At 39.1% G+C, this 20,160-nt stretch overlaps 1 pseudogene; it reads left to right on the top strand.

Moving 5' to 3' along the window:
- The first annotated feature begins 17,056 nt into the window (after positions 1-17,056).
- On the top strand, positions 17,057-17,219 carry LOC141522998 (small ribosomal subunit protein uS14-like; annotated as a pseudogene).
- Positions 17,220-20,160: the final 2,941 nt, after the last annotated feature.

Genomic DNA, 20,160 nt, shown 5'->3' with positions numbered 1-20,160 from the left:
CTCTTCACGTCTTCCCTCTGGGATTACCCTCAATTTACCTGTATTGTTTAAGCATCGTTATTTATATGTCATCTCCCCCATTAGACTGGGAGCTTCTTAGGAGCAGGCATTGGCCTTTTCCTCTGTTTATATCCTCAGAACTAAGCACAATATTGCCATAAGAGAAACTTGATAAACACTTACTGACTGATAACATCCTCCAATATCTTAGGGATCCATGATGAGGAAAGGCTCATGACAAGGTGAATCTTAGAGAGAATTATGTTTTGCCCACGGTAAACTCCAAGGGAATCTATTCATGTGTGGAGCCATTATGGTCTGTGTCAATAGAGGCAAGGCCCACACCGAGGTTATCATGGATCCTTGAAGTATTAAAGCTTGTTCTTGGATATGTTCAGATATAAAAATGATCTGCCATTGGTGTATAAATTGGTATATAAATTGTATAAATTGGTGTATAAATGTATTGTATAAATTGTATAAATGTATTGTATAAATTGGTGTATAAAATCGCCCCAGTCTGCTCACTAAATAAGCCTTAGGTGGCCTAAATCTGAGACACAGAGAGGTGAAGTAACCTGCTGAGGGTCACGTAGGTTATGTATCAGAAGAATAATTTGGAACTAGATCTGATGACAAGTCTAGGAGTCGCTCCATCAAACCCATCTGTATTTCTAATGTAAGGTATAATGTTCCTTTAAGAGAAACAGAGCAGTTTAGTGAGAAAAGGAGCAGAAAAGGGTTTTTTTATGTAAAGAGAGTTACATCAATGGCCAAGTGATTTAGGACATCACCACTGCCTGGGGCAGTTAGGTGGCACAGTGGACAGAGCACCAGCCCTGGAGTCAGGGGGATCTGAGTCCAGTCTCAGACACATGATAATTACCTAGCTGTGTGACCCTAGGCAAGTGGCTTAACCCACTGCCTTGTAAAAACTAAATATATATATATATATGTACTGTCATAGATATCATTTTATACCTAATAGGAATAGAAAGATACCTTTGTTTTACTATAAACTGCTAATACATGTAAATGAAGAAACCAGAAACAATGATATTTGGATACTTTTTAAGAGAAAATGCTCTGTGGTAAGTGTGAGGTCTTGGATCTCTTTTCCAACAGTGTAGTGAATGCCTTGCTTGTATAGAAGCAATTTAATGTTGTAAAGAATCAGAGGCACATTTTTTATTTATTAAAAATTAGATAAATATTAGTGACAAAATACAAGGTATCAAAGAAACAAAGGACTACTTTGTTGAAGCATCTTGGGCACCTCTAATCTAATATACTAATATACTATTATCTAATATACTATTGCTAACATACTATTATCTAATCTACATATCCTGTTTTATTATTAAATAAAGTGAAACCTTTAAAATGCAAAATTCTATACGCACTTAGAGGCTGTTGTTTTTTTTAAAGGGTTACTAATTTAGAGATGTGACTTTTAACTGAAAAGTAAGGGACTGAAAAGTAGGAAACAGTAAAAAGGAACTGAGGTGAAGAATTAGAAGAGGAGCCTAAGGGAAGAACTGAAGCCATAGTTTACAGGGAAAGAAAGGGCTAAATATCTGCTCTGTCAGCCACAGAAAACAGAAGGATTCAGTTGACTGAGTCCTAATTAATGGAGAAAGAATTGACTTCAATGGCCAGGAGCATCAGTGACAGCTCTGGTCCTTCCTGCACTACCTGAAGATGAGTAGTCGTAAAGCATCTCAGGAGTGATTACTACTCTCTGCTGTCACCTCTGGCAATTGTTTGGGTATACTGGTAGAGTGACCAAAATCCAGTCTTGCTGTGGCCTACAGGTTCAGAGTGAATTCAAACAGCATTTTTTTCTGTTTGACCTGAAACCCTGAGGGTCTTCCCTTCTCAACTTGATTTTTTTTAATACTATGAAAAAGAGGCTCCTTTGCTTCTTTTCTTTCTGACCTGCCCTTATTGTTGAAATACATTTTTTTTCTTCTTTTTTGGAAGTGGTCATTCTTGGTCTCTTTATCTCATCTTTATTTTATTTAATCTTAATCACTGGAAAGGCATTATCTCAGTCAAACTGTAACCTTGAAAAGACCTAGCTTTAAAAAGTCAAGGTCTCCACTGCCTCTAAAGCCATTTCCATTTGTCCTCATCTATATCTTGCCCCCAGACCCTGATGGCTCTGGAGGAGAAAGTGAGACTGATGACTTTGCCCAGTACCCCCTCACTCAAATCCAACTCACTTACATGTAATGTCATCATCTCCTTGATATGGTCTGCTAATCACATTACTGGGTGATATTTTCTTAATGTCTTTTTAAGAGGGATGGGAAGCTGAAAGACTTGGTAAATGCTGCATTCAAGTAGATGAAAGGATTTCTCCAAATGAAGAATGGCAAAGACTGACGGCCATGCAATGAGCAAAGAAGCAATTTCTGATGCAGCTTTTCCTGAATGGACTGATATCACTGAAACCAAGAGCCCAGAGTTGTGAGTGACTCTCCACACGTCCCCTAACTAGGCTTCCCTGCCAAATTCTACCGTGTGACTATCCTCCTCCATAGACACTGATTAGGAGATAATGTGATCCAGGTGTATGTGGTTATGGTGATGAATTTGTATTATTTATGCATTTTCTTTAATAGAGCAGTATCGATACTATTATCTCTTGTCTTCATACATATTATGTTTTAAGATCTAAAAGTGTAATTATTATAAGTGACTGAATACATAGAAAATAATCTGAATATGTATGCTCTGGAGCTACAGAGCTTCATAAGGAGAATCTATTTCCCCTCAGCAAGGTTATCCCTAGAACCCTGATAGAAAATACATGTTGGGGCGGCTAGGTGGCGCAGTGGATAAAGCACAGGCCCTGGAGTCAGGAGTACCTGGCTTCAAATCCGATCTCAGACATTTAATAATTACCTAGCTGTGTGGCCTTGGGCAAGACACTTAACCCCATCGCCTAGCAAAACCCTAAAAAAAAAAAAATACATGTTAACCAGGGAGCAGCTAGATAGCACAGTGGATAGAGCAGCAGCCCGATAGAACAGCAGGAGGGCCTGAGTTTAAATCCAGCCTCAGACATTTAAAAATTTCCTGGTCGTGTGACCTTGGGCAAGTCACTTTAACCCCATTGCCTTAAATAAATAAAAATTTAAAAACAAAAAAGAAAATACATGCAACTCTGTGACCTATCCTTGGGAACTGATACCTATATAAGAATTTGTTGGAGTGATTGATCTAGGCTCGGAGAAACAGTAGGGTATTTCACACATCTTTGAGATGGATGTTAGGTAGAGAGATAAATAGATTCTGTGACAGTGTGTGTGTGGGGGGGGTGCTTATACCTTAGTCTAGAACTCACTGTTGTAAAGAAACTATATATTACAACACTAATTGTTGTTATACTAAGCATAAACCAGAAATTTCCATGAAAATGGGAACCTCCACAAACCAAAACTCAGCACTCTAACATGCCCTGATATTGGTATGAAGAAACACAATGTTGGGGGCAGCTAAGTGGCACAGTGGATAGAGCACTAGCCCTGGAATCAGGAGTACCTGAGTTCAAATCCGGCCTCAGACACTTAATAATTACCTAGCTGTGTGGCCTTGGGCAAGCCACTTAACCCCATTTGCCTTGCAAAAAAAAAATACTACATAAAGAAACATAATGTTGAAATATGTGGGACTTTATGTTCTGCTCTGGACACTTTGGGACAAAGAATGCATCCTATCATTAAAACAGCACCAGAAGTAACTAGGTGCTCAGTGGATAGAGTAATTAAGGGAGTTGCACCAAGAGTCACAAGAACTAACATGATCTGGAAAGTGCTAATGTGGGAAATGGACTGGTCCTCTCCAATTAGGCCTACGCAAAAAATAAACATGAAATAATCACTGGAGCATTTTGGCATCAAACCCTGGTCATGTGAAGGAAGCTATTAATTCTCTTCTGGATTCCTTTGAGAATATTAGATTTTCATCTGTTTGTGGGAGTTGAGGCTAAAGGTCAATCCCACTTCACATGTGCTAGAGAAGAGTTTGGATGGTTTCCATGATGGAGATCCTGTCAAAGGCTACTTCAAAGAACATAAGCCATGACAGAGAGAGATAGAAGGATGGGGGAGAGAGAGAGAGAGAGAGAGAGAGAGAGAGAGAGAGAGAGAGAGAGAGAGAGAGAGAGAGAGGTAAAGCACTGAGGAAACCCATCTAAGTAGGTAAGACAAATGCTTGCCTTCAAGGTTGCTATGGTGGCACTAGGTGGCGCCATTGTTCAGAAACACTGGACCTGGAGTTAAAAGGACCTAAGTTCAAATGCTGCCTCAGACATCTACCAACTATGTGGCTCTTACCAGATCCCTAAACTTCCCTTTGCCACAGCTTCTGCATCTATATATTGGTCATAACAATTGCACTTACCATCCATAGTTATGTATATATACTGGCTAGTGTTATTATTAGCACATAGGAGCTCACATTTTAACCCTCTCCCTAAGATACCAGAAAACTGAATATGTATTTTTCTTTTCTAATACAATCAGAAAATCTCCAGAGTTGGAAGAGATCTCAAAAGTCAAGTAGTCACCCCAAAATTGACTGGAAATTTTTTTCCCTACATCATTCCTTGCAGTATTAAACAGGATATTAAAAAAAGAAAGAAAATTAAGAAGAAAGAAAAATCCCATTACACAAATGCCAGGTCCTTCCAAGATAAGGCCACAGATGGAACACCATGTTCCTGGAAAGACTAGGTCCAATTATTCTACTGGGCCAAAATTCACCAGAATTTCCAAATCATACCAGGACAAAGCCGCAAGAAATAGCATTCCTGTGGATTATCAGTCTGTCGACCTTTTTTAGATCCAAAAGTGTGTTTTCATCTACTTTTAGATTAACCATGAAATGTCCTCCTCACTCCCTACTCAAGAATGAACCCCAAACTCTAATAAAAAGAAGCAAAAGGGGGCAACTAGGTGGCACAGTGGATAGAGCACCAGCCCTGGAGTCAGGAGTACCTGAGTTCAAATTTGACCTCAAACACTTAATAATTACCTAGCTGTGTGACTTTGGGCAAGTCACTTAACCCCATGGCCTTGCAAAAAAAAAAACTAAAAAAAAAAAGGAAACAAAAAGAACAAAGTGTAAATAAGAATTATTGAATCACTGACCCCAAAGGGATTTGATGCGGCCATCAGGTCCTGCCCCCTTCTCTGGACAGCTAAATGATTAAATCAACCAAAGTGAGGAATGCTTCCACCCCATCCCCCCTTATTTTTTAAAGATCTGTAGGCAGATATTTTCCAGTCTTCAGAGTTGGCCTTGTTATACATGAATCACTGAGTGGTAGAGTTAGAAAAATAACACATATTTATACAGCTTGAAGAGACTCATCTTTTAAAGACACGTGTATTTCTGGTGATGCTCGGTGGTTTGGAATTCTGAAACACCACTATCTCAAAAGAATCTAAGTTGTCCGTGACCTAGAGGGCAACAGAGATATATCTGGTAAGGTTCTGAAACTCACAGAATTTTTCCCTCAAATGGTATAAAGAGATTTTTAGGGGGGCCTAATTTGTGATTTCACCTATTTCGAACACCCGTGACCAAGACAACAACAGGACTAGAGTCAGGAAGACCTGAGTTCAAATCAGATACTGACTAGCGGTGCCATCCTGGATGAGCTACTCAATCGCTGTTTGCCTCAGTTTTATCAACTGTAAGATGTGGCTAAAAATAGCACCTACTCACAAGGTTGTTTTCAGGATCAAATATGAGGACATTGTAAAAGATAATTAAGACAGTCCTAAATAAATACTAATTCGCTCCTTCCCTTCTTCTCCCCCTGTTTGTTAGCTAACAGTGACAAGAGGCACTTAGAAGTTAGACTTGCCCAGGGTCCTACAACCTAGATATAGAATATATCATCTTGGAAATGTATGATCAGAGGTGGCTAGGTTGCTCAGTGGATAGTGCACTGGCCCTGGAGTCAGGAGGACCTGAGTTCAAATCTGGTCCCAGACATTAATAATTACCTAGCTGTGTGGCCCACTTAACCCCATTGCCTTGCAAAAACTAAAAAAAAAAAAAAACTATGTATGATCAGAGGAGATGGAGCAGCCAGGTGCAGAGAGAGAGATGGCAAAGAAACAGACCATAAAATCTAAAGGTCGACAGGTCTAGAGGAAGGTCTGCAGTAGTATGGGGGCAAGACAAGAATCTTGCAGGTTGATAAGGCAAGGACAGATGGCAATCTGCATTCTGAGAGGCTCCGAGAGGATCTAATGCTTGCAACACACAGCTAGGCAAGGGCAGAGTGAGTGTAGAAATGAAGTGCATAGTAATGACCCATCACATCAGTTCTTGAAGCTATGCCAGATTATGCCATCAGAATGTGCTGATTTAAGGACATATTTCATTCTCAAGTACACATCTTTCCTTCTTTATCCAAGGGTGGCTTGTGACAATTCTATCTCAAGGACCACTTGCTCTGATTAACTAATCATAGGTAAGCATCTTCCATTAAGGCAGAATTGGAGGATGAAAAAGACAGAAGCCTACAATTAGTTTCCCCATTTTGTTCTTTTATGTGTTATCCACCCCCACCTGGTGACCATCTTAGAAATTTATTTATTCATATTCCATAAATCAACAAAGAGAAAATCACATGATTAAGAAAGTAATTTGCTCACACAGATGTCTGCCTAGAATGTCCTCTCCCTATTTTCACCCCAGAAGGGGATTTATCACAAATAAATGGCAGTACAGCTGAAAATTTGGAATTTCCACGACACAATATGCCAGCAGGATGCATTTACCCCATTTCATTAACCAACCTTCTTTGTCACAGTTATCTGAAAAAAAAAAAAGATTTAATAGCCAAAGAAAGATCATGTGAAGTGATGAAGAGAGATGACAAAGAACCTAACTTCCATTCCCTTAAAGGCCCCTCATTTTGAAGACAATGACAGAAGTTGGGGTTGTGACATCTGGCACTGGACTGGACTGCCTCTAATCCCAGATATAGTACCAGAAAACATCTATATAGTCATTAAATGACTTTGGATACATGGGCCTTAGGAAAGGCCTTAGAGCTAGGAACAAATAGATTTTGACTAACCTGAAATGTCTATAGTCGTCACCAAAATGTGAGATTTTTGTTTGCTGTGCACAAAGGAAGCTATTACCAATTTGTGGTGCATATTTGGGAAATAGACCCATAAAACTTTGGAATTTATGTGCATTAACTTTTAATCTCCAAAAAGAGATAGCAAAGACATAAAATACAGGTTTCCAAAAAGTTTTAGTTTAGACTTCACAAACTTTAAACTTGTCATAAGATTTTTGGGACACCCTGAATACTGATGGCTTCTGACCCCTTCACCAAAACACCAGAAAACTTCCATAGTCGAGAAGCTATTATGGAGGAAATATTTCTTAGTGTATGACTTTCCTTGTCAGGACTCATTTGGTTAGAGAAAGATTGACATTGAGAAATTTAGAACAACATCTTACCCCTTTTCACAAGGACCTAGATTTTTCAAACTCACATCAATGAACATGTTAAGTTCACTGAGATCAATACAAAAATCTCAGGGGAAACAAAATATGAAATGTCTAGACCTTATATTCAGTTCCACCAAGAATGGTGCTGCTGGCTTTGTACCCATCTTTGCAGATGTCTGGCATTCTTACTTATTGACCTGAGTTTTGGAAACTGAAAATAGAAAGACCGCAGAAATGAAGCATCTCTCAATTCGGAGGCTAAAGGAAACTTACCACCTAATTACAATGTCAGCCCCCCCAAAAATTGAAATAAGTAAATAATGATGACCAGGGATCTTCAACAAAAATCTTTAAGATTTACTGAGAAATCTTGATGTTCCTGGGTCCCATAAATCGATGGGTCAACCAAAACCTTACTCCATATTTAGTTGTGGAGAACCTGGACAATTTGTCTGTTTTCAACATAGCCCTAGAGACTGGTGGGGCCCCAAAAAGACAATCCACCAAAATCACTTATTACCAATAGCCAAGGTAGTTGGATTCTCTAATGAGCAAGTTGGAAATGCTGGAAAATCATCTCAGTCCACCCTGAACACTTTCCTCACTCATATCGAATTCAGGTGCATGTCATGGCATCACCTCCATGATATCAGGGTCTTCTTTGAAAAGGAAAGACTAGGGGCGGTTAGGTGGTGCAGTGGATAAAGCACCAGCCTTGGAGTCAGGAGTACCTGGGTTTAAATCCAGTCTCAGACACTTAATAATTACCTAGCTGTGTGGCCTTGGGCAAGCCACTTAACCCCATTTGCCTTGCAAAAGAAGAAAAGGAAAGACTATCATTGTCATCATCATCACATCATCTTATAACTTTACATTTCTTGTATCATGATTTTGCCTCAAATTGAAAGAGGTTAACTGCAGAAAACACAAAAATTTAAACTAGGGTTGAGAGTCAACTCCCTGTCTGAATGTTTGGAATTTTCCTAACTGGGGGACTCTGAACTATTGTAATTGTATTACTAACTTCTGATAATTACTCTATAAAAGAGTAGGGAGGAAACTTTATGAACGTGAGGGCCCTCATATTCCCCCCCAAGATAAAACAAAAACTAAAGGATGTGACTGATTAAATCTCTAGAGACAAGGGAGTTGGGGTTGAAGAAAAGATTATACCCTAAACAACCTATCTCCCAAGAGATAAGAAACACCTGGGGGAAATGAGAGCGCCACCTCTTTTTTCCCACAGAGTTCTGGGGGAAAGTTCCTGATTATCTCAAGTCAGGGAGCTGAGTATAGGAGGCTATCTGTTATTTGTTTCCTTGATTTCTTTGGTTTGCTTTGATTTGATTTTTAGGATTAGGAATAAACAGGCAGAAGATAAATGTGGCAAGACAGGATGTCAGATCTCCTGTTGTCTTGACCGTGCAATAAAGTGCGGCCTGGCTAGAAGTCAAATCAAGTCAATAGGTATTTATAACTTACTCTGAGGCAGATGCCATACTGACTAGCAGAAGGAAGCTGTTTCCCTCAGTTCCCCAGGTTTCTGGCCTAAAAAACCATGCTGCCAGTTTCAATGCTTTCCAGTTCCAATGTTGAAATGTCTTGCTTGGAGAGCTGCAATAAGATTTTCTGCTGCCTCTTATGGGAGACTGAGCAATTCTCTTTCTCCCTATTTTGGGAAGCTAGAAAGATTATTTGGGAGCTAGTGGTTGACTCACACCTTAAGCAAAACCATGAGACAGAATCAGAAAAGCCTCTGAGGGACACTGCTGCTGATGTTAATGGGCACTACCTCTTAAAGCCACTTGCTGTCTCCAACAGAGTGAAGAGGCAATTGGAGGTGGTAAGGACTTAAATCTCAACAGGGAACAGGGAGGTGGGTTGCTAAGGGAATATGTGGGCGAGCATATCTGTCTCAATTCTCTTTCCATTTGGTATATACTTATTTAGGTGGTGCAATGTATAGAGAGAGCCAAGACTAGATTTAGGAAGACCTGAGTTCAAATGTAGCATCAAACACTGGGTATGTGACCCTGGGCAAGTCACTTAATCCTTTTGCCTCAATTTCCTCATCTATAAAATGAGTTGGAGAGGGGAATGGCAAACTACTCCAGTATCTTTTGCCAAGAAAACACCAAAAAGGCTCACAAAGAAACAGGACTGAAAAATGACTCAAACAAGGAACAATTCTTATTTGAATTTATATGAACATGAGCTCCTGGTCAGTAATCTTTATTTTATTTTATTTTGTGCCTCAGAGGGTCTGACATCTAGTAGGTGATTAATAGATGCTTATTAATAAGATGATATGTTGGCAGAAAGCAATTCAATCAAGTTTCCCTCCACAAAATTCCTCCAAACATATCTAGAAAAATGTACCATATAGAATCCTGATGGGGAAATTCAGAAAAAGTCACAGTGAATCAATTGTCTAGCCCAGCTCAACATAGGAAGCCAGACAGGGAGGTCTGTGACTTCTAGGAACTAGATTGGGTCAGGGGGCACTCCAGGCTCCAGGCAAAGCAGCTCAGGGCAAGAGGAGACCCCAGACCCCTACTGGATGTAACACTGGGCTGGGATGTAAACTGGCAATTGTGTTGCCCTCCATCCAGTTACGGGTCACAAATACAGGGCAGACTGAAAAAGGGACAGGAGTAAGATGCCCGGGTTAGAAAGTCCTGGCCAGTACACTAGCAAAGAAGCCACTTTAGAATCAAGGAACAACAGTGGGGCTCAGAACTCAGGTCCAGAGCGAGTGTCATCTCCAGCATCTGCCCAGACTGCAGAAGAACCACATTACAAATCCCAGACCAAAGGGGAGCCTACAATTCTGCAATTCTGAACCAATACAGTTTGTCAGTGGAAAAGATAAGAAGAGGGGTGGCTAGGTGGCATGGTGGCGTAGTAGATAGAGCACAGGCCCTGGAGTCAGGAGTCCCTGAGTTCAAATCCAGCCTCAGACACTTAATAATGACCTAGCTGTGTGGCCCTGGGCAAGCCACTTAACTCCCTTTGCCTTGCAAAAAAAAAAAAAGAAAAGAAAAGATAGGAAGGAGACCAGCAGCAACTACTCTTGTGTAGACTCCAAATCAGCCCAGAAACTTAGAGAGCTCAGACCACAGGGACAGAGATCAGACTCTGCCCTGAATCAGACCTCTTTGGCACTGGAAACCTGCAGGTCCCCAACCCATGCCTGACTAAGATCTGGGAATAATATAATACTTGGAATAATATAATAACCTGAGAAAACAGCAACAGAATTGGCTCAAACTTTCTTCCCAAAAATATGGCAGAATCCAGACCTAAAATCAAGTGAAAAATCAGGAAGTAAGGTGGAAAATTAACAGATACACACACACACACACACACACACACACACACACACACACACACACACACACACACAAGAATTCCACCATAGTATGGTGTCAGGGAACCTCAGAAGAAGAGAATAACTGTAAAACCTGTATGAACAAAGCCTCAGATAAAACACAGCCTGGCAAGAGGAGGGAACACGGAGGGGACTCAACTGGAATTCTTAGAATAGATGAAGCAAGAGTAGGGAAAAAAGAGATAAAACTTTAAAAAAAAAAAAATCAGACGAGAGTGCTAGAGGAAAACATGGGGGAAAAATTGGAAAGGGAATTAACAATTTGGCACAAAATATACCAAACCCTGCCCAAGCAACAAACTCTTTCAAAATTAGAATGGACCAAAAACAAGCCGATGATTTTATAAAGCAACAAGAAATATTAAAACAAAGTCAAAAGCCTGAAAATACAGAAGAAAATGAGATATATCAAAGAAAAAAAATGACTGACCCGGAAATCAGTCTGAGGAGAAAAAAAAATTAAGAATCTTTGAGCTATCTAAATACTATGACCAAAAACTGCCTAGATCCCTTAGAACCAGATGGCAAAGTGGAAATAGAAAGAGTCCATTAGTTATCTCCTGAAAAAAAAACCCTCAAAAGGAAAACATAGCCCAAATCCAGAATTTCCAGGTCAAAGGAAAATTATTTCAAGAAGCCAGAAAGATACCGATGAGCCACAGGAAAGATTGCACATGATTCAGCAGCTAGCAATATAAAGGAGCAGAAAACTTTTAATGCAGTATTACGGAAGGTAAAGTCTATAGGCTGACAGCCAGGAATAATTTACCCAGCAAAATAAATTATAAGCAAAGTGGATAGTTACTGGGCTTTAATGAAGTAGAAGACTTTCGAGCATTCCAGATGAAAAGAAAACATTTTGAAATGTAAATAAGGGGTGAAAAGAATCAAATGAACAAATAATTATAATGTATCAAGCAAGCACTGGTTATTTACATTTAAATATGGAGATATGAAACATGTGTCCCTACTGAACCCTAATATCATCAGGGGTCACAGAAGGACTTCAAATAGACACAGTCTGTAAGTAGTTTTGCTATGCCTTGGTGGTCTTAAGAGATGAATGAAGGACTATGGAGAGAGAAATACAGTGGAGGGAAGATAAGTGAGGAAAAGGGAAAGGAATGTTAAGGAGTATATTATGTTGCAGAATCAGGACACACAAGTAGATATCATCACAAGCTGACACTTGAACTTCATTCTCACTGAAGTGGTTAAAAGAAGAAAGAATGCACACACACACACACACACACACACACACACAAACAAATTAGGTTCAGAAATAAATTTCATTCAACAGGAAATAGAGAGAGAAAGGGGAAGGGGAGAAAATGAGAATCAGAAGGAAAGTAAATTAAGGGAGTCCTTGGTCCTAAGTAAACTCTAAGTGTGTCCAAAAATATTTAAAGCTCTTTTTTGAAGTGACAAATAATTGGAATCTGAAGGACTGTCCATAGATTGGGGAAAGGCTGAACAAGTTATAGTATATAAAGGTGATGTAATACTATCGTACCAAAATCTTATCAGCATAATGACCAACCACAATTCCGAGAACTATCAGTGAAACAGGTTGTCTACTTCCTAATAGAGAAGTAAAGAACTCAGAATACATAATGAGACCAATTTTTGTTTTAGAAATAGCCAATTTTGATTGACAATACATGTGTGAAGTGGCAGTGGGAATGTTATCAGGAAGACCAGAGTTCAAATCTAGCCTTCAATACTAGCTCTGGGATTCTAAGACAATACAAAGGAATTTCAGGAGATCACTAAAATTACAATCCTTTTTTTCCCCTTGATCTGCTTTACTTTACTATCAGATCTCCCAGGTGAGCTTGGGATTCCCCTTTCCCCTCAAACCCAGGGCCATTCTCACAGCATGATGAGGTAGGATCTGGTGGAGAAGTTTTTGTACCATATACCCCCAAAGTGATCATTCAGTTTTTGTTGCAATATCTCCAGTGAGAGAAAACCCACTACTTCCTGAGTTAATCTTTTCACTTTTACATAGTGTTGTTTAAAAAAATTTTTTCTTACTTTGAACTTAAATTGGTCTCTCTTGTGTTCTCTCAAAATGTTCAAAAGTTAGATGAAACTGGCTATGTATGCTGCCTTCTCAAATCCCCTCAATTCCAAGATTCTGTCTTCAAAATGAGCCTGAATGAAGTCTGGAAGTCATGGAACTACTAGTTGTGACTATTTTAGTGATAGAAATTGTCCCCTGGAACTTAGAAATCTTTTTTATTGCGGGGGGAGGGAGAAGACAGGAATGGAATAGAAAAGTTCTGCTTCAGTGACTGACCATCTGACTACTTAGTGATTCCAAGTGTCTACAGAAATGCATCCTTCAGTCTCGAATCACAGGACTATTGATTGATGAAACCCAAGGAAGGGCCAATTAATCCAACTGCAAAGAGAATCATCCATTCATTCTGAGCAGACTTCTGAAACTTCACAGAATGTGGAGCTAGCCAATTAGGGGTGGTGTAAGATAGCAGGAGGGGGAATGAGCAAGGAAAATTAAAACAGGATCAATTTCCCAAGTAAAAACATCTGACCCCAGTAAAAAAATTCAAGCAAACCATCTGCCTCTTTTATCCCCTGCCTGTTCCTCCACCTTCCAGCTGATTAAGTCCATGTGTCATTTCTAGCAATTGGAAAAGGCATTCAATTAATCATTGGATTCTGTAGAAACAGTAAAGGGTCTGGTGTTTTGAAATCACTTAAGATCTCAGGCAAAGATGGTATTGCTGTCTCTGGTAAAATTCTTTCCCTTGGAAAGTCTGGTTTTGCTTTGTTTTTTCAATCACGTTTTTATTGAGACTTTCTCTGAACAGCTATGTATCTATAGCACACTTGATCTAATACATATATATGTATATATATACATATATATATAAAATGAATCTATATATAGCATACTTGATCGAATATACATTTATGTATATTGGATCATATGTGCTGATCAGAGAAAAGATTAATAGATAGACATACAGTTAGATAGATAGACATACAGTCAGATGGATAGATAGATAAATAGATGATAGATAGATAATGATAGACATACAGATAGATAGATAGACATACAGATAGCTAGAATAAGTTAGATGATAGATAGATGTGTGTATGTGTGTATGTGTGTGTTTGTGTGTGTGTTGTGTGTGTATATATATTAACAGATGGGTTGGGGGTTTTTGTAAAAGGAAAACATTTTTTCCCAGAATCTTGTTTGGATTTTGTTATATACTTTCTTGCTTTTACTCTGGTATAAAAATCATCAATAAATTTAGAAGGAAAGGAAGATAAAATTAATCATATTAAACCTAAACTCAGGCCATTTCTCTTTTTGGGGAGGGCATAAATATGGCTTTGTAGTCAATCAAGTCCTCAGTGAAAGTTCACCGGGACATTTCCTTATTCCCTGATGAACTATATTTGGTTTTTTAAATAACATGACCAAAAAAATAAGCTATCAGGTTACAAGTCAGACAGTTAGACTGTCATGATGGAAAGGTGAAAAAGCATTGGGATGAAGGAATTGACATATCTTTGACCCCCCTCCCACTGAGAACATGTGTTTGCTATGAAAATTTCCAGGGAAAAGAATTTGGCAAATCCATCCTTGCCAGAGATGGTTCTTTGTATAGAAAATACTAAGGAATACTAATAATAACAAATTGTATTTACAAAATGTTTCACCTATGGTGTTAATAATGTTTATCTAACAGTTAAAATGAAACCATTTGCCTTAAGATTCTATTTAAAGTATATTATCTCATCTCAACCTTGAAACCATCTTGTTAGCTTGGGACTAAAAGTATAGTAATCATTATCTTACAGGTAAGGAAACTGAGGCTCAGAGAGATTGATGGATTTGCTTGTGATCAAGTAAATTATTGTCAGGGGCAAGATCTAAACCCACATCTTCCTGATGTCAAATCTTTCCATTGTACCTCTAAGAACAAAATCAGATTTTATGAGTCACCAATTCCACAAAGGCGTTCTTTGTATTTATACTTAAGCCTCCAATATACTTCCAAAAGATAAGAGAGAGAAAGAAAGAAAGACAAAATTAATAAACACACTGTATTCCTGATTGCTCACAGATAAGTTTCATTTTTTTAGTAGGGCATTTCTACATATGTGTTACTCGAGGAGGAATTCTCTGAAACATTCATTTAATCTTTTTTAAATTTTCACTTTGCAGATTTTGAACAATTAGATCTCAAGACAGGAAATGGTGTCACTGAAACTGAAGGGCATAACTGTCGCTAATTCTGTGGGAGAAAGGTTAGTGCTAGTGGGCTGGCATTTGATCTGGCTTTGTATTCTAAACATTGCCTACTGCATCCTTGTCCTGAACTAGTAAGGAATAAATCCTATCTGCAGGAAACCATGACCCACATAGGATTTCCTCCAAGCCAAGTTTCCACTCAATTCTCCCTGTTCAGGATCCAGCTGTTTTAACAACATGACAGGCGTTTTTTGGAACTCACTGAACATTAAATGGTTAGGGGAAACCGTGGCATCATAATTTCCTCTCCGGTTATGTCATCTCCTCCATCTAATTCTTTGAACCCTATAGCATCCTGATAGAAAAACATTTTTACCACCTCCCTGCCTCTCCCTGCTACCAAATAACTATTACCTCATTTTAAGGTCTTCATTAAAAAATGCTCATTGACTGGGATGAGCAAGACATAGTCACTGTGTCAAATTCATGGATCCGCTTGCAAAAGTTTTAGGGGTCCAAAGAATGTCTAAATTGAAAAGAACCGGAGAAGTCTAGTCTGACCTGAAACTGAATAAGAACCTACAAGCACACCCAAAAGCTTGCCACCTACAGGCCTCTGCCTACAGACTTCTAAGGAAGAATTAAATACTTGTCAGGACTATCCATTTCTGACACATGCTATAAATTCTATTTACTTTGATTTAATTTATTAATTTAATTTAAAAGTTCCATGTAATTTCACCAAGATGTGAAACCGAATCATTATTTCATCATTCTGAGTCTTTGCTTAAGATTTTAGAAAAATAACACATATGAAGTTTGGAATTGAGACCTAGAGATGACGATTGACCACCAATGGCCTTGCCTCAAGTATTGTCACTCTCATAAAGAAATCTATTAAGCCATCTAGTATCCATATAAAGTTGAGAAATCTAAGAAATTCGAAACAAACAGAGTAACATATTGGCCCCAGTTAGCTGACTTAATTCAAATTTGATTTCATAACCTTCATTTGTCCTGTGCTCCCCTCACTCAAGATCCTTACCATTTATAATCCAAGTAAACTCTACCCAGAGTACCCTGGGTTCCTGGGAGTTTTGCTGTAGACCTTGCATGGTCTTCCTGGCAGAGTCATTCATTCCCAGGGCTTCCTTCTGAATTATCCTCTTCTAACCATTTACTATTCTCTGTTCCATATCCAGATAATATGAAATTGAGTCCCACCTTCACTTTGTCCTAACCTTCTTGTCAACACCCCATGATGTTTCCTATGAAATTGGCTTCTTCTAGGAAATTTCTTCAAGGGTCAGGAGGAAAAACCATAAGAAACTTGAGATCTCTGAGCAGAATCTGCCTGGTCCACACTGGTAATGATGCCGAGAAAAGTATGGATCGATATTTTACAACTTTGACTGAGAACTCTACTCAAGATTCAAATCAACCTCTAAAGTTGACTGGTTAAGAAAAATGTTTCACTGCAGCATGGAAGGATTTGCATGAACTGATGCTGAGTGAGATGAGCAGAACCAGAAAAACATTGGGTGCAGCAGCATGGGGTGATGATCAACCTTAATGGACTCGCTCATTCCATCAGTGCAATAATCAGGACAATTTTAGGCTATCTGTGATAGAGAATACCATCTGTGTCCAGAGAATGTGGAGTTTGAACAAACACCAAAGACTATTACCTTCAATTTTGGGGGGGAAAGTTATCTTATGCAATTTTGCTATTTCTTATACTTTATTTTTCTTCCTTAAGGATATGATTTCTCTCTCATCACATTCAACTTAGATCAATGTATATCAGGCAAACAATGTAAAGGCTAACAGACTGCCTTATGTGGGGGGGGGGAGCAAGAATGGGGGGAAATTTGTAAAACTAAAAATAAATAAAATCTTTGTTAAAAAATGTTTCACTGGTCTTTGCTAGTGGCGCCATGGATCACCAACAGCTCTACTGGAGCCACCCTCGTAAATTCAGCCAAGGGTCTTGGTCGTGCCACGAACCGCCACGGCCTGATCTGCAAATATGGCCTGAACATGTGCCGCCAGTGCCTCCAGCAGTATGCGAAAAACATCAGCTTCATCAAGTTGGACTAAATTGTATTTATGGACCTCCACTTCATTAGTTACTCTGACCATCAGTGGCCACCATTGGATTTCAGTCTGTACAACTATTTGATCTACCCACCTGTTGTGCCTGCTATGCTAATTTGTATATATAATTTTAAAAAGGTCATCTCAGTTATGACTAAAGTTTAGTGTGAACTTATTGACCCTTCAACGAATTATGTGAAAATTAAAAATAAGATATTAATCATAAAAAAAATGTTTCACTGGGGCAGCTAGGTGGCACAGTGTGGATAGAGTACTGGCTCAGGAGTCAGGAGTACCTGGGTTCAGATCCGGCCTCAGACACTTAATAATTACCTAGCTGTGTGGCCTTGGGCAAGTCACTTAACCCCATTTGCCTTGCAAAACCCCCCCAAAAAAAATGTTTCACTACTACTTGGAAAGATGAAACCTCTGAATTGAAAAGGACATCAGATCCTACCCTAAACAGGAATCCCCTTTTTGATATCCCTGATAAGTAGGCAATCAGCTTTGAATGAAAGGCATGATGGGTAGTGACTTGTACTGGCAGAATAAGGATGCATCCATCTCCGCCAAGGCCACCCCAGCACACTTTTGGATAGATCTAATTGCTGATATAAGGCGAGAAAGACACAGAGAGACAACACTTACAATGGGGCAGGCACTGTGTTAAGTATCAAGAATGTGAATGCAAGTAAATCAAAGTCTCCTCTCAAAGAACCTTCATTTTAATATAGGAAGACAATACATAAAGGAGGGATAGAAAAAAAGAATTGGGAAGGGTACACATCTAGGGGCAGAGAGATGCAGGAATTGGAAATAAAGTCCTAAGAGTTAGTTAAGGGAAGAGTGAAGGGACCCTGCCCGGATCCCCTTGGGAACTTCAGTCTGGGGGAGAGAGTCTGGGAAAATCAGGGCATGGGGTAGAAGTTTCTCCAGGGTGGGGAAGGAAGTGGAGAAGTACAGAGGGTGAGACCAGCCTAATAACACCAATGAACTATGCCTTACTATATATACTCTATATTGCTCCTCATCTTGTTCAGGGACCTGCACAAGATAAATCTAATTCCTCCTCTACCCAGCTCAAAAAGCTGACATCCTGACAGTGCTATTTGAAAGTACAACAAAGCAAAGGCATGGATTAGCCCCATCTGACCAAGTACCTCTCCCAACTTTTGCTCCCATGAGGTCACTCAGTAGCTCTCATAAAGAAGGCCATTAAGCCATCCAGAATCTGTATGAAGAAATCTAAGAAATTTGAAAAAAAACAGACATCCCAGTTTGACTTGGTAACCCTTCATCTACTCCTGGGCTGACCCTTCCCCTCAAGGTCATTGTCACTGCAGCCCAAGGAGACTGTACCAGAGTGTACCCAGATCCTTTGGTTTTGCTCTGGATCTTGAATGGACGGCCTAGAAGAAGCCGATAGGGCATTCCAAAAGAATGTCATGCAGCCCCAGGACTCCATTAAGTTTTTATTAATAACTTAGCCTCACCTAGATATGACAAAAGGAAAAAATAGTCTTCTGCCCTCAGCGAGCTAACATTCAAATGGGGAAAACAGCATGCAAACAGCTATGTATACACAAGATTCAGATACATGATAAATCGGTAATAAATAACAGAAGAAAGGCACTGGGGAATATAGGCCAACCAATGGCCTGTGCTCAACGGAAAAACAACAGGAAATATCAGAGAAAAGTAAACCCCTCTCACATCCCATTCACCCTCTCTCTCTCCCATCATTACTGACTCCAGAGGTAAAAAGCAAACAGAAAGCTAAAGAAAAATAAAGAAAAGCAAAGTAAGCAGTTTCTCCCTCTGTGACCTCATTAAGGAGTCAGTTCTAGGGTCTAGGTGTTCCCAGAAGATGAACTATTTATTTTTTCCTTAAATCCACACGATTGCTCAAGTTTCACACAAAAATTTATTAAGAATTCCTGGCATTACCAATGCGCTGTTGATGGAGCACTGACCTTGCCCTTTCATGCTGGAAAACAATTTGGTACTGAGCCAGAATAACTAAACTATACCCAGTGGTACTGCTAGAAAGGGGGTAAGGGTGTCAGGAGATAATGCAGTATAGGAATTAGACCTTTACTAGACCCTAAAGAGGACAAAGACAGGGAAAACTCACACAGCTATTAAGTGTCTGAGGCAGAATTTGAACTGAGGTCTTTCCAACTTCCAACTTTCCAATCCAGGACTTTTTACCTGCCATGGAGTTAAGTGACTTGCTCAAGGTCACACAGTTAGGCAATCATTATGTGTCTGAGGTCTGATTTGAATGCAGGTCCTCCTGACTCCAGGGCTGCCCCTAAATATCATACTTTCCTCTTCAGTTATGTCACTTCCTCCATCTAATTCTTTGAACCCTATACAATTCACCACTCACGTTCCCTGGGATGTCTATACATAAAAATTCAAGGGGAAGCCTAGTATCTGACCTTCCCCTCTCCAAAGGTCCTATGCTCACTAAAATAATAATAGTAGATTAATTAACTAAATTAAATTCATTTAAATGAATTTTTTGAAGTAGCAAAGAGCTAAAAAGCAAGTTAGTACCCTTTGAAGGGAGAACTGCTAAATAACTATAAAGCACATGAATGAAATAACATATTACATTTGGGGGGAAGGGACAGAAAAAAATATTTGCATGATAATTTTATTATATATTTAAGAGGAATAGTAAGTGGTATATAATAGACTGGCAATTTCATGTCTGATCATTTTCATTATATTATGTTATGGAAATTCATGTTTATTCCAGAAATTTAAAATAAATTAAATATTTTTAAAGAAAAACTGAATATGAAGCATATAGAAAAACTAGAAAAGTTCATAAGTTGATGGATGTTAAGCACTTATTATTTTCAAGGCACCATGCGAAGTGCTAGAAAGTCCTGTGTCAGTCTATGATTCTAGAATCTTTGGATTTGTGAGTGTG

Source organism: Macrotis lagotis, chromosome 4 (genome assembly GCF_037893015.1).
Source record: "Macrotis lagotis isolate mMagLag1 chromosome 4, bilby.v1.9.chrom.fasta, whole genome shotgun sequence".
Lineage (NCBI taxonomy): Eukaryota > Metazoa > Chordata > Mammalia > Peramelemorphia > Peramelidae > Macrotis > Macrotis lagotis.
The sequence above is the reverse complement of the archived record's forward strand: the minus strand, read 5'-3'. Positions and strand labels throughout refer to the sequence as shown.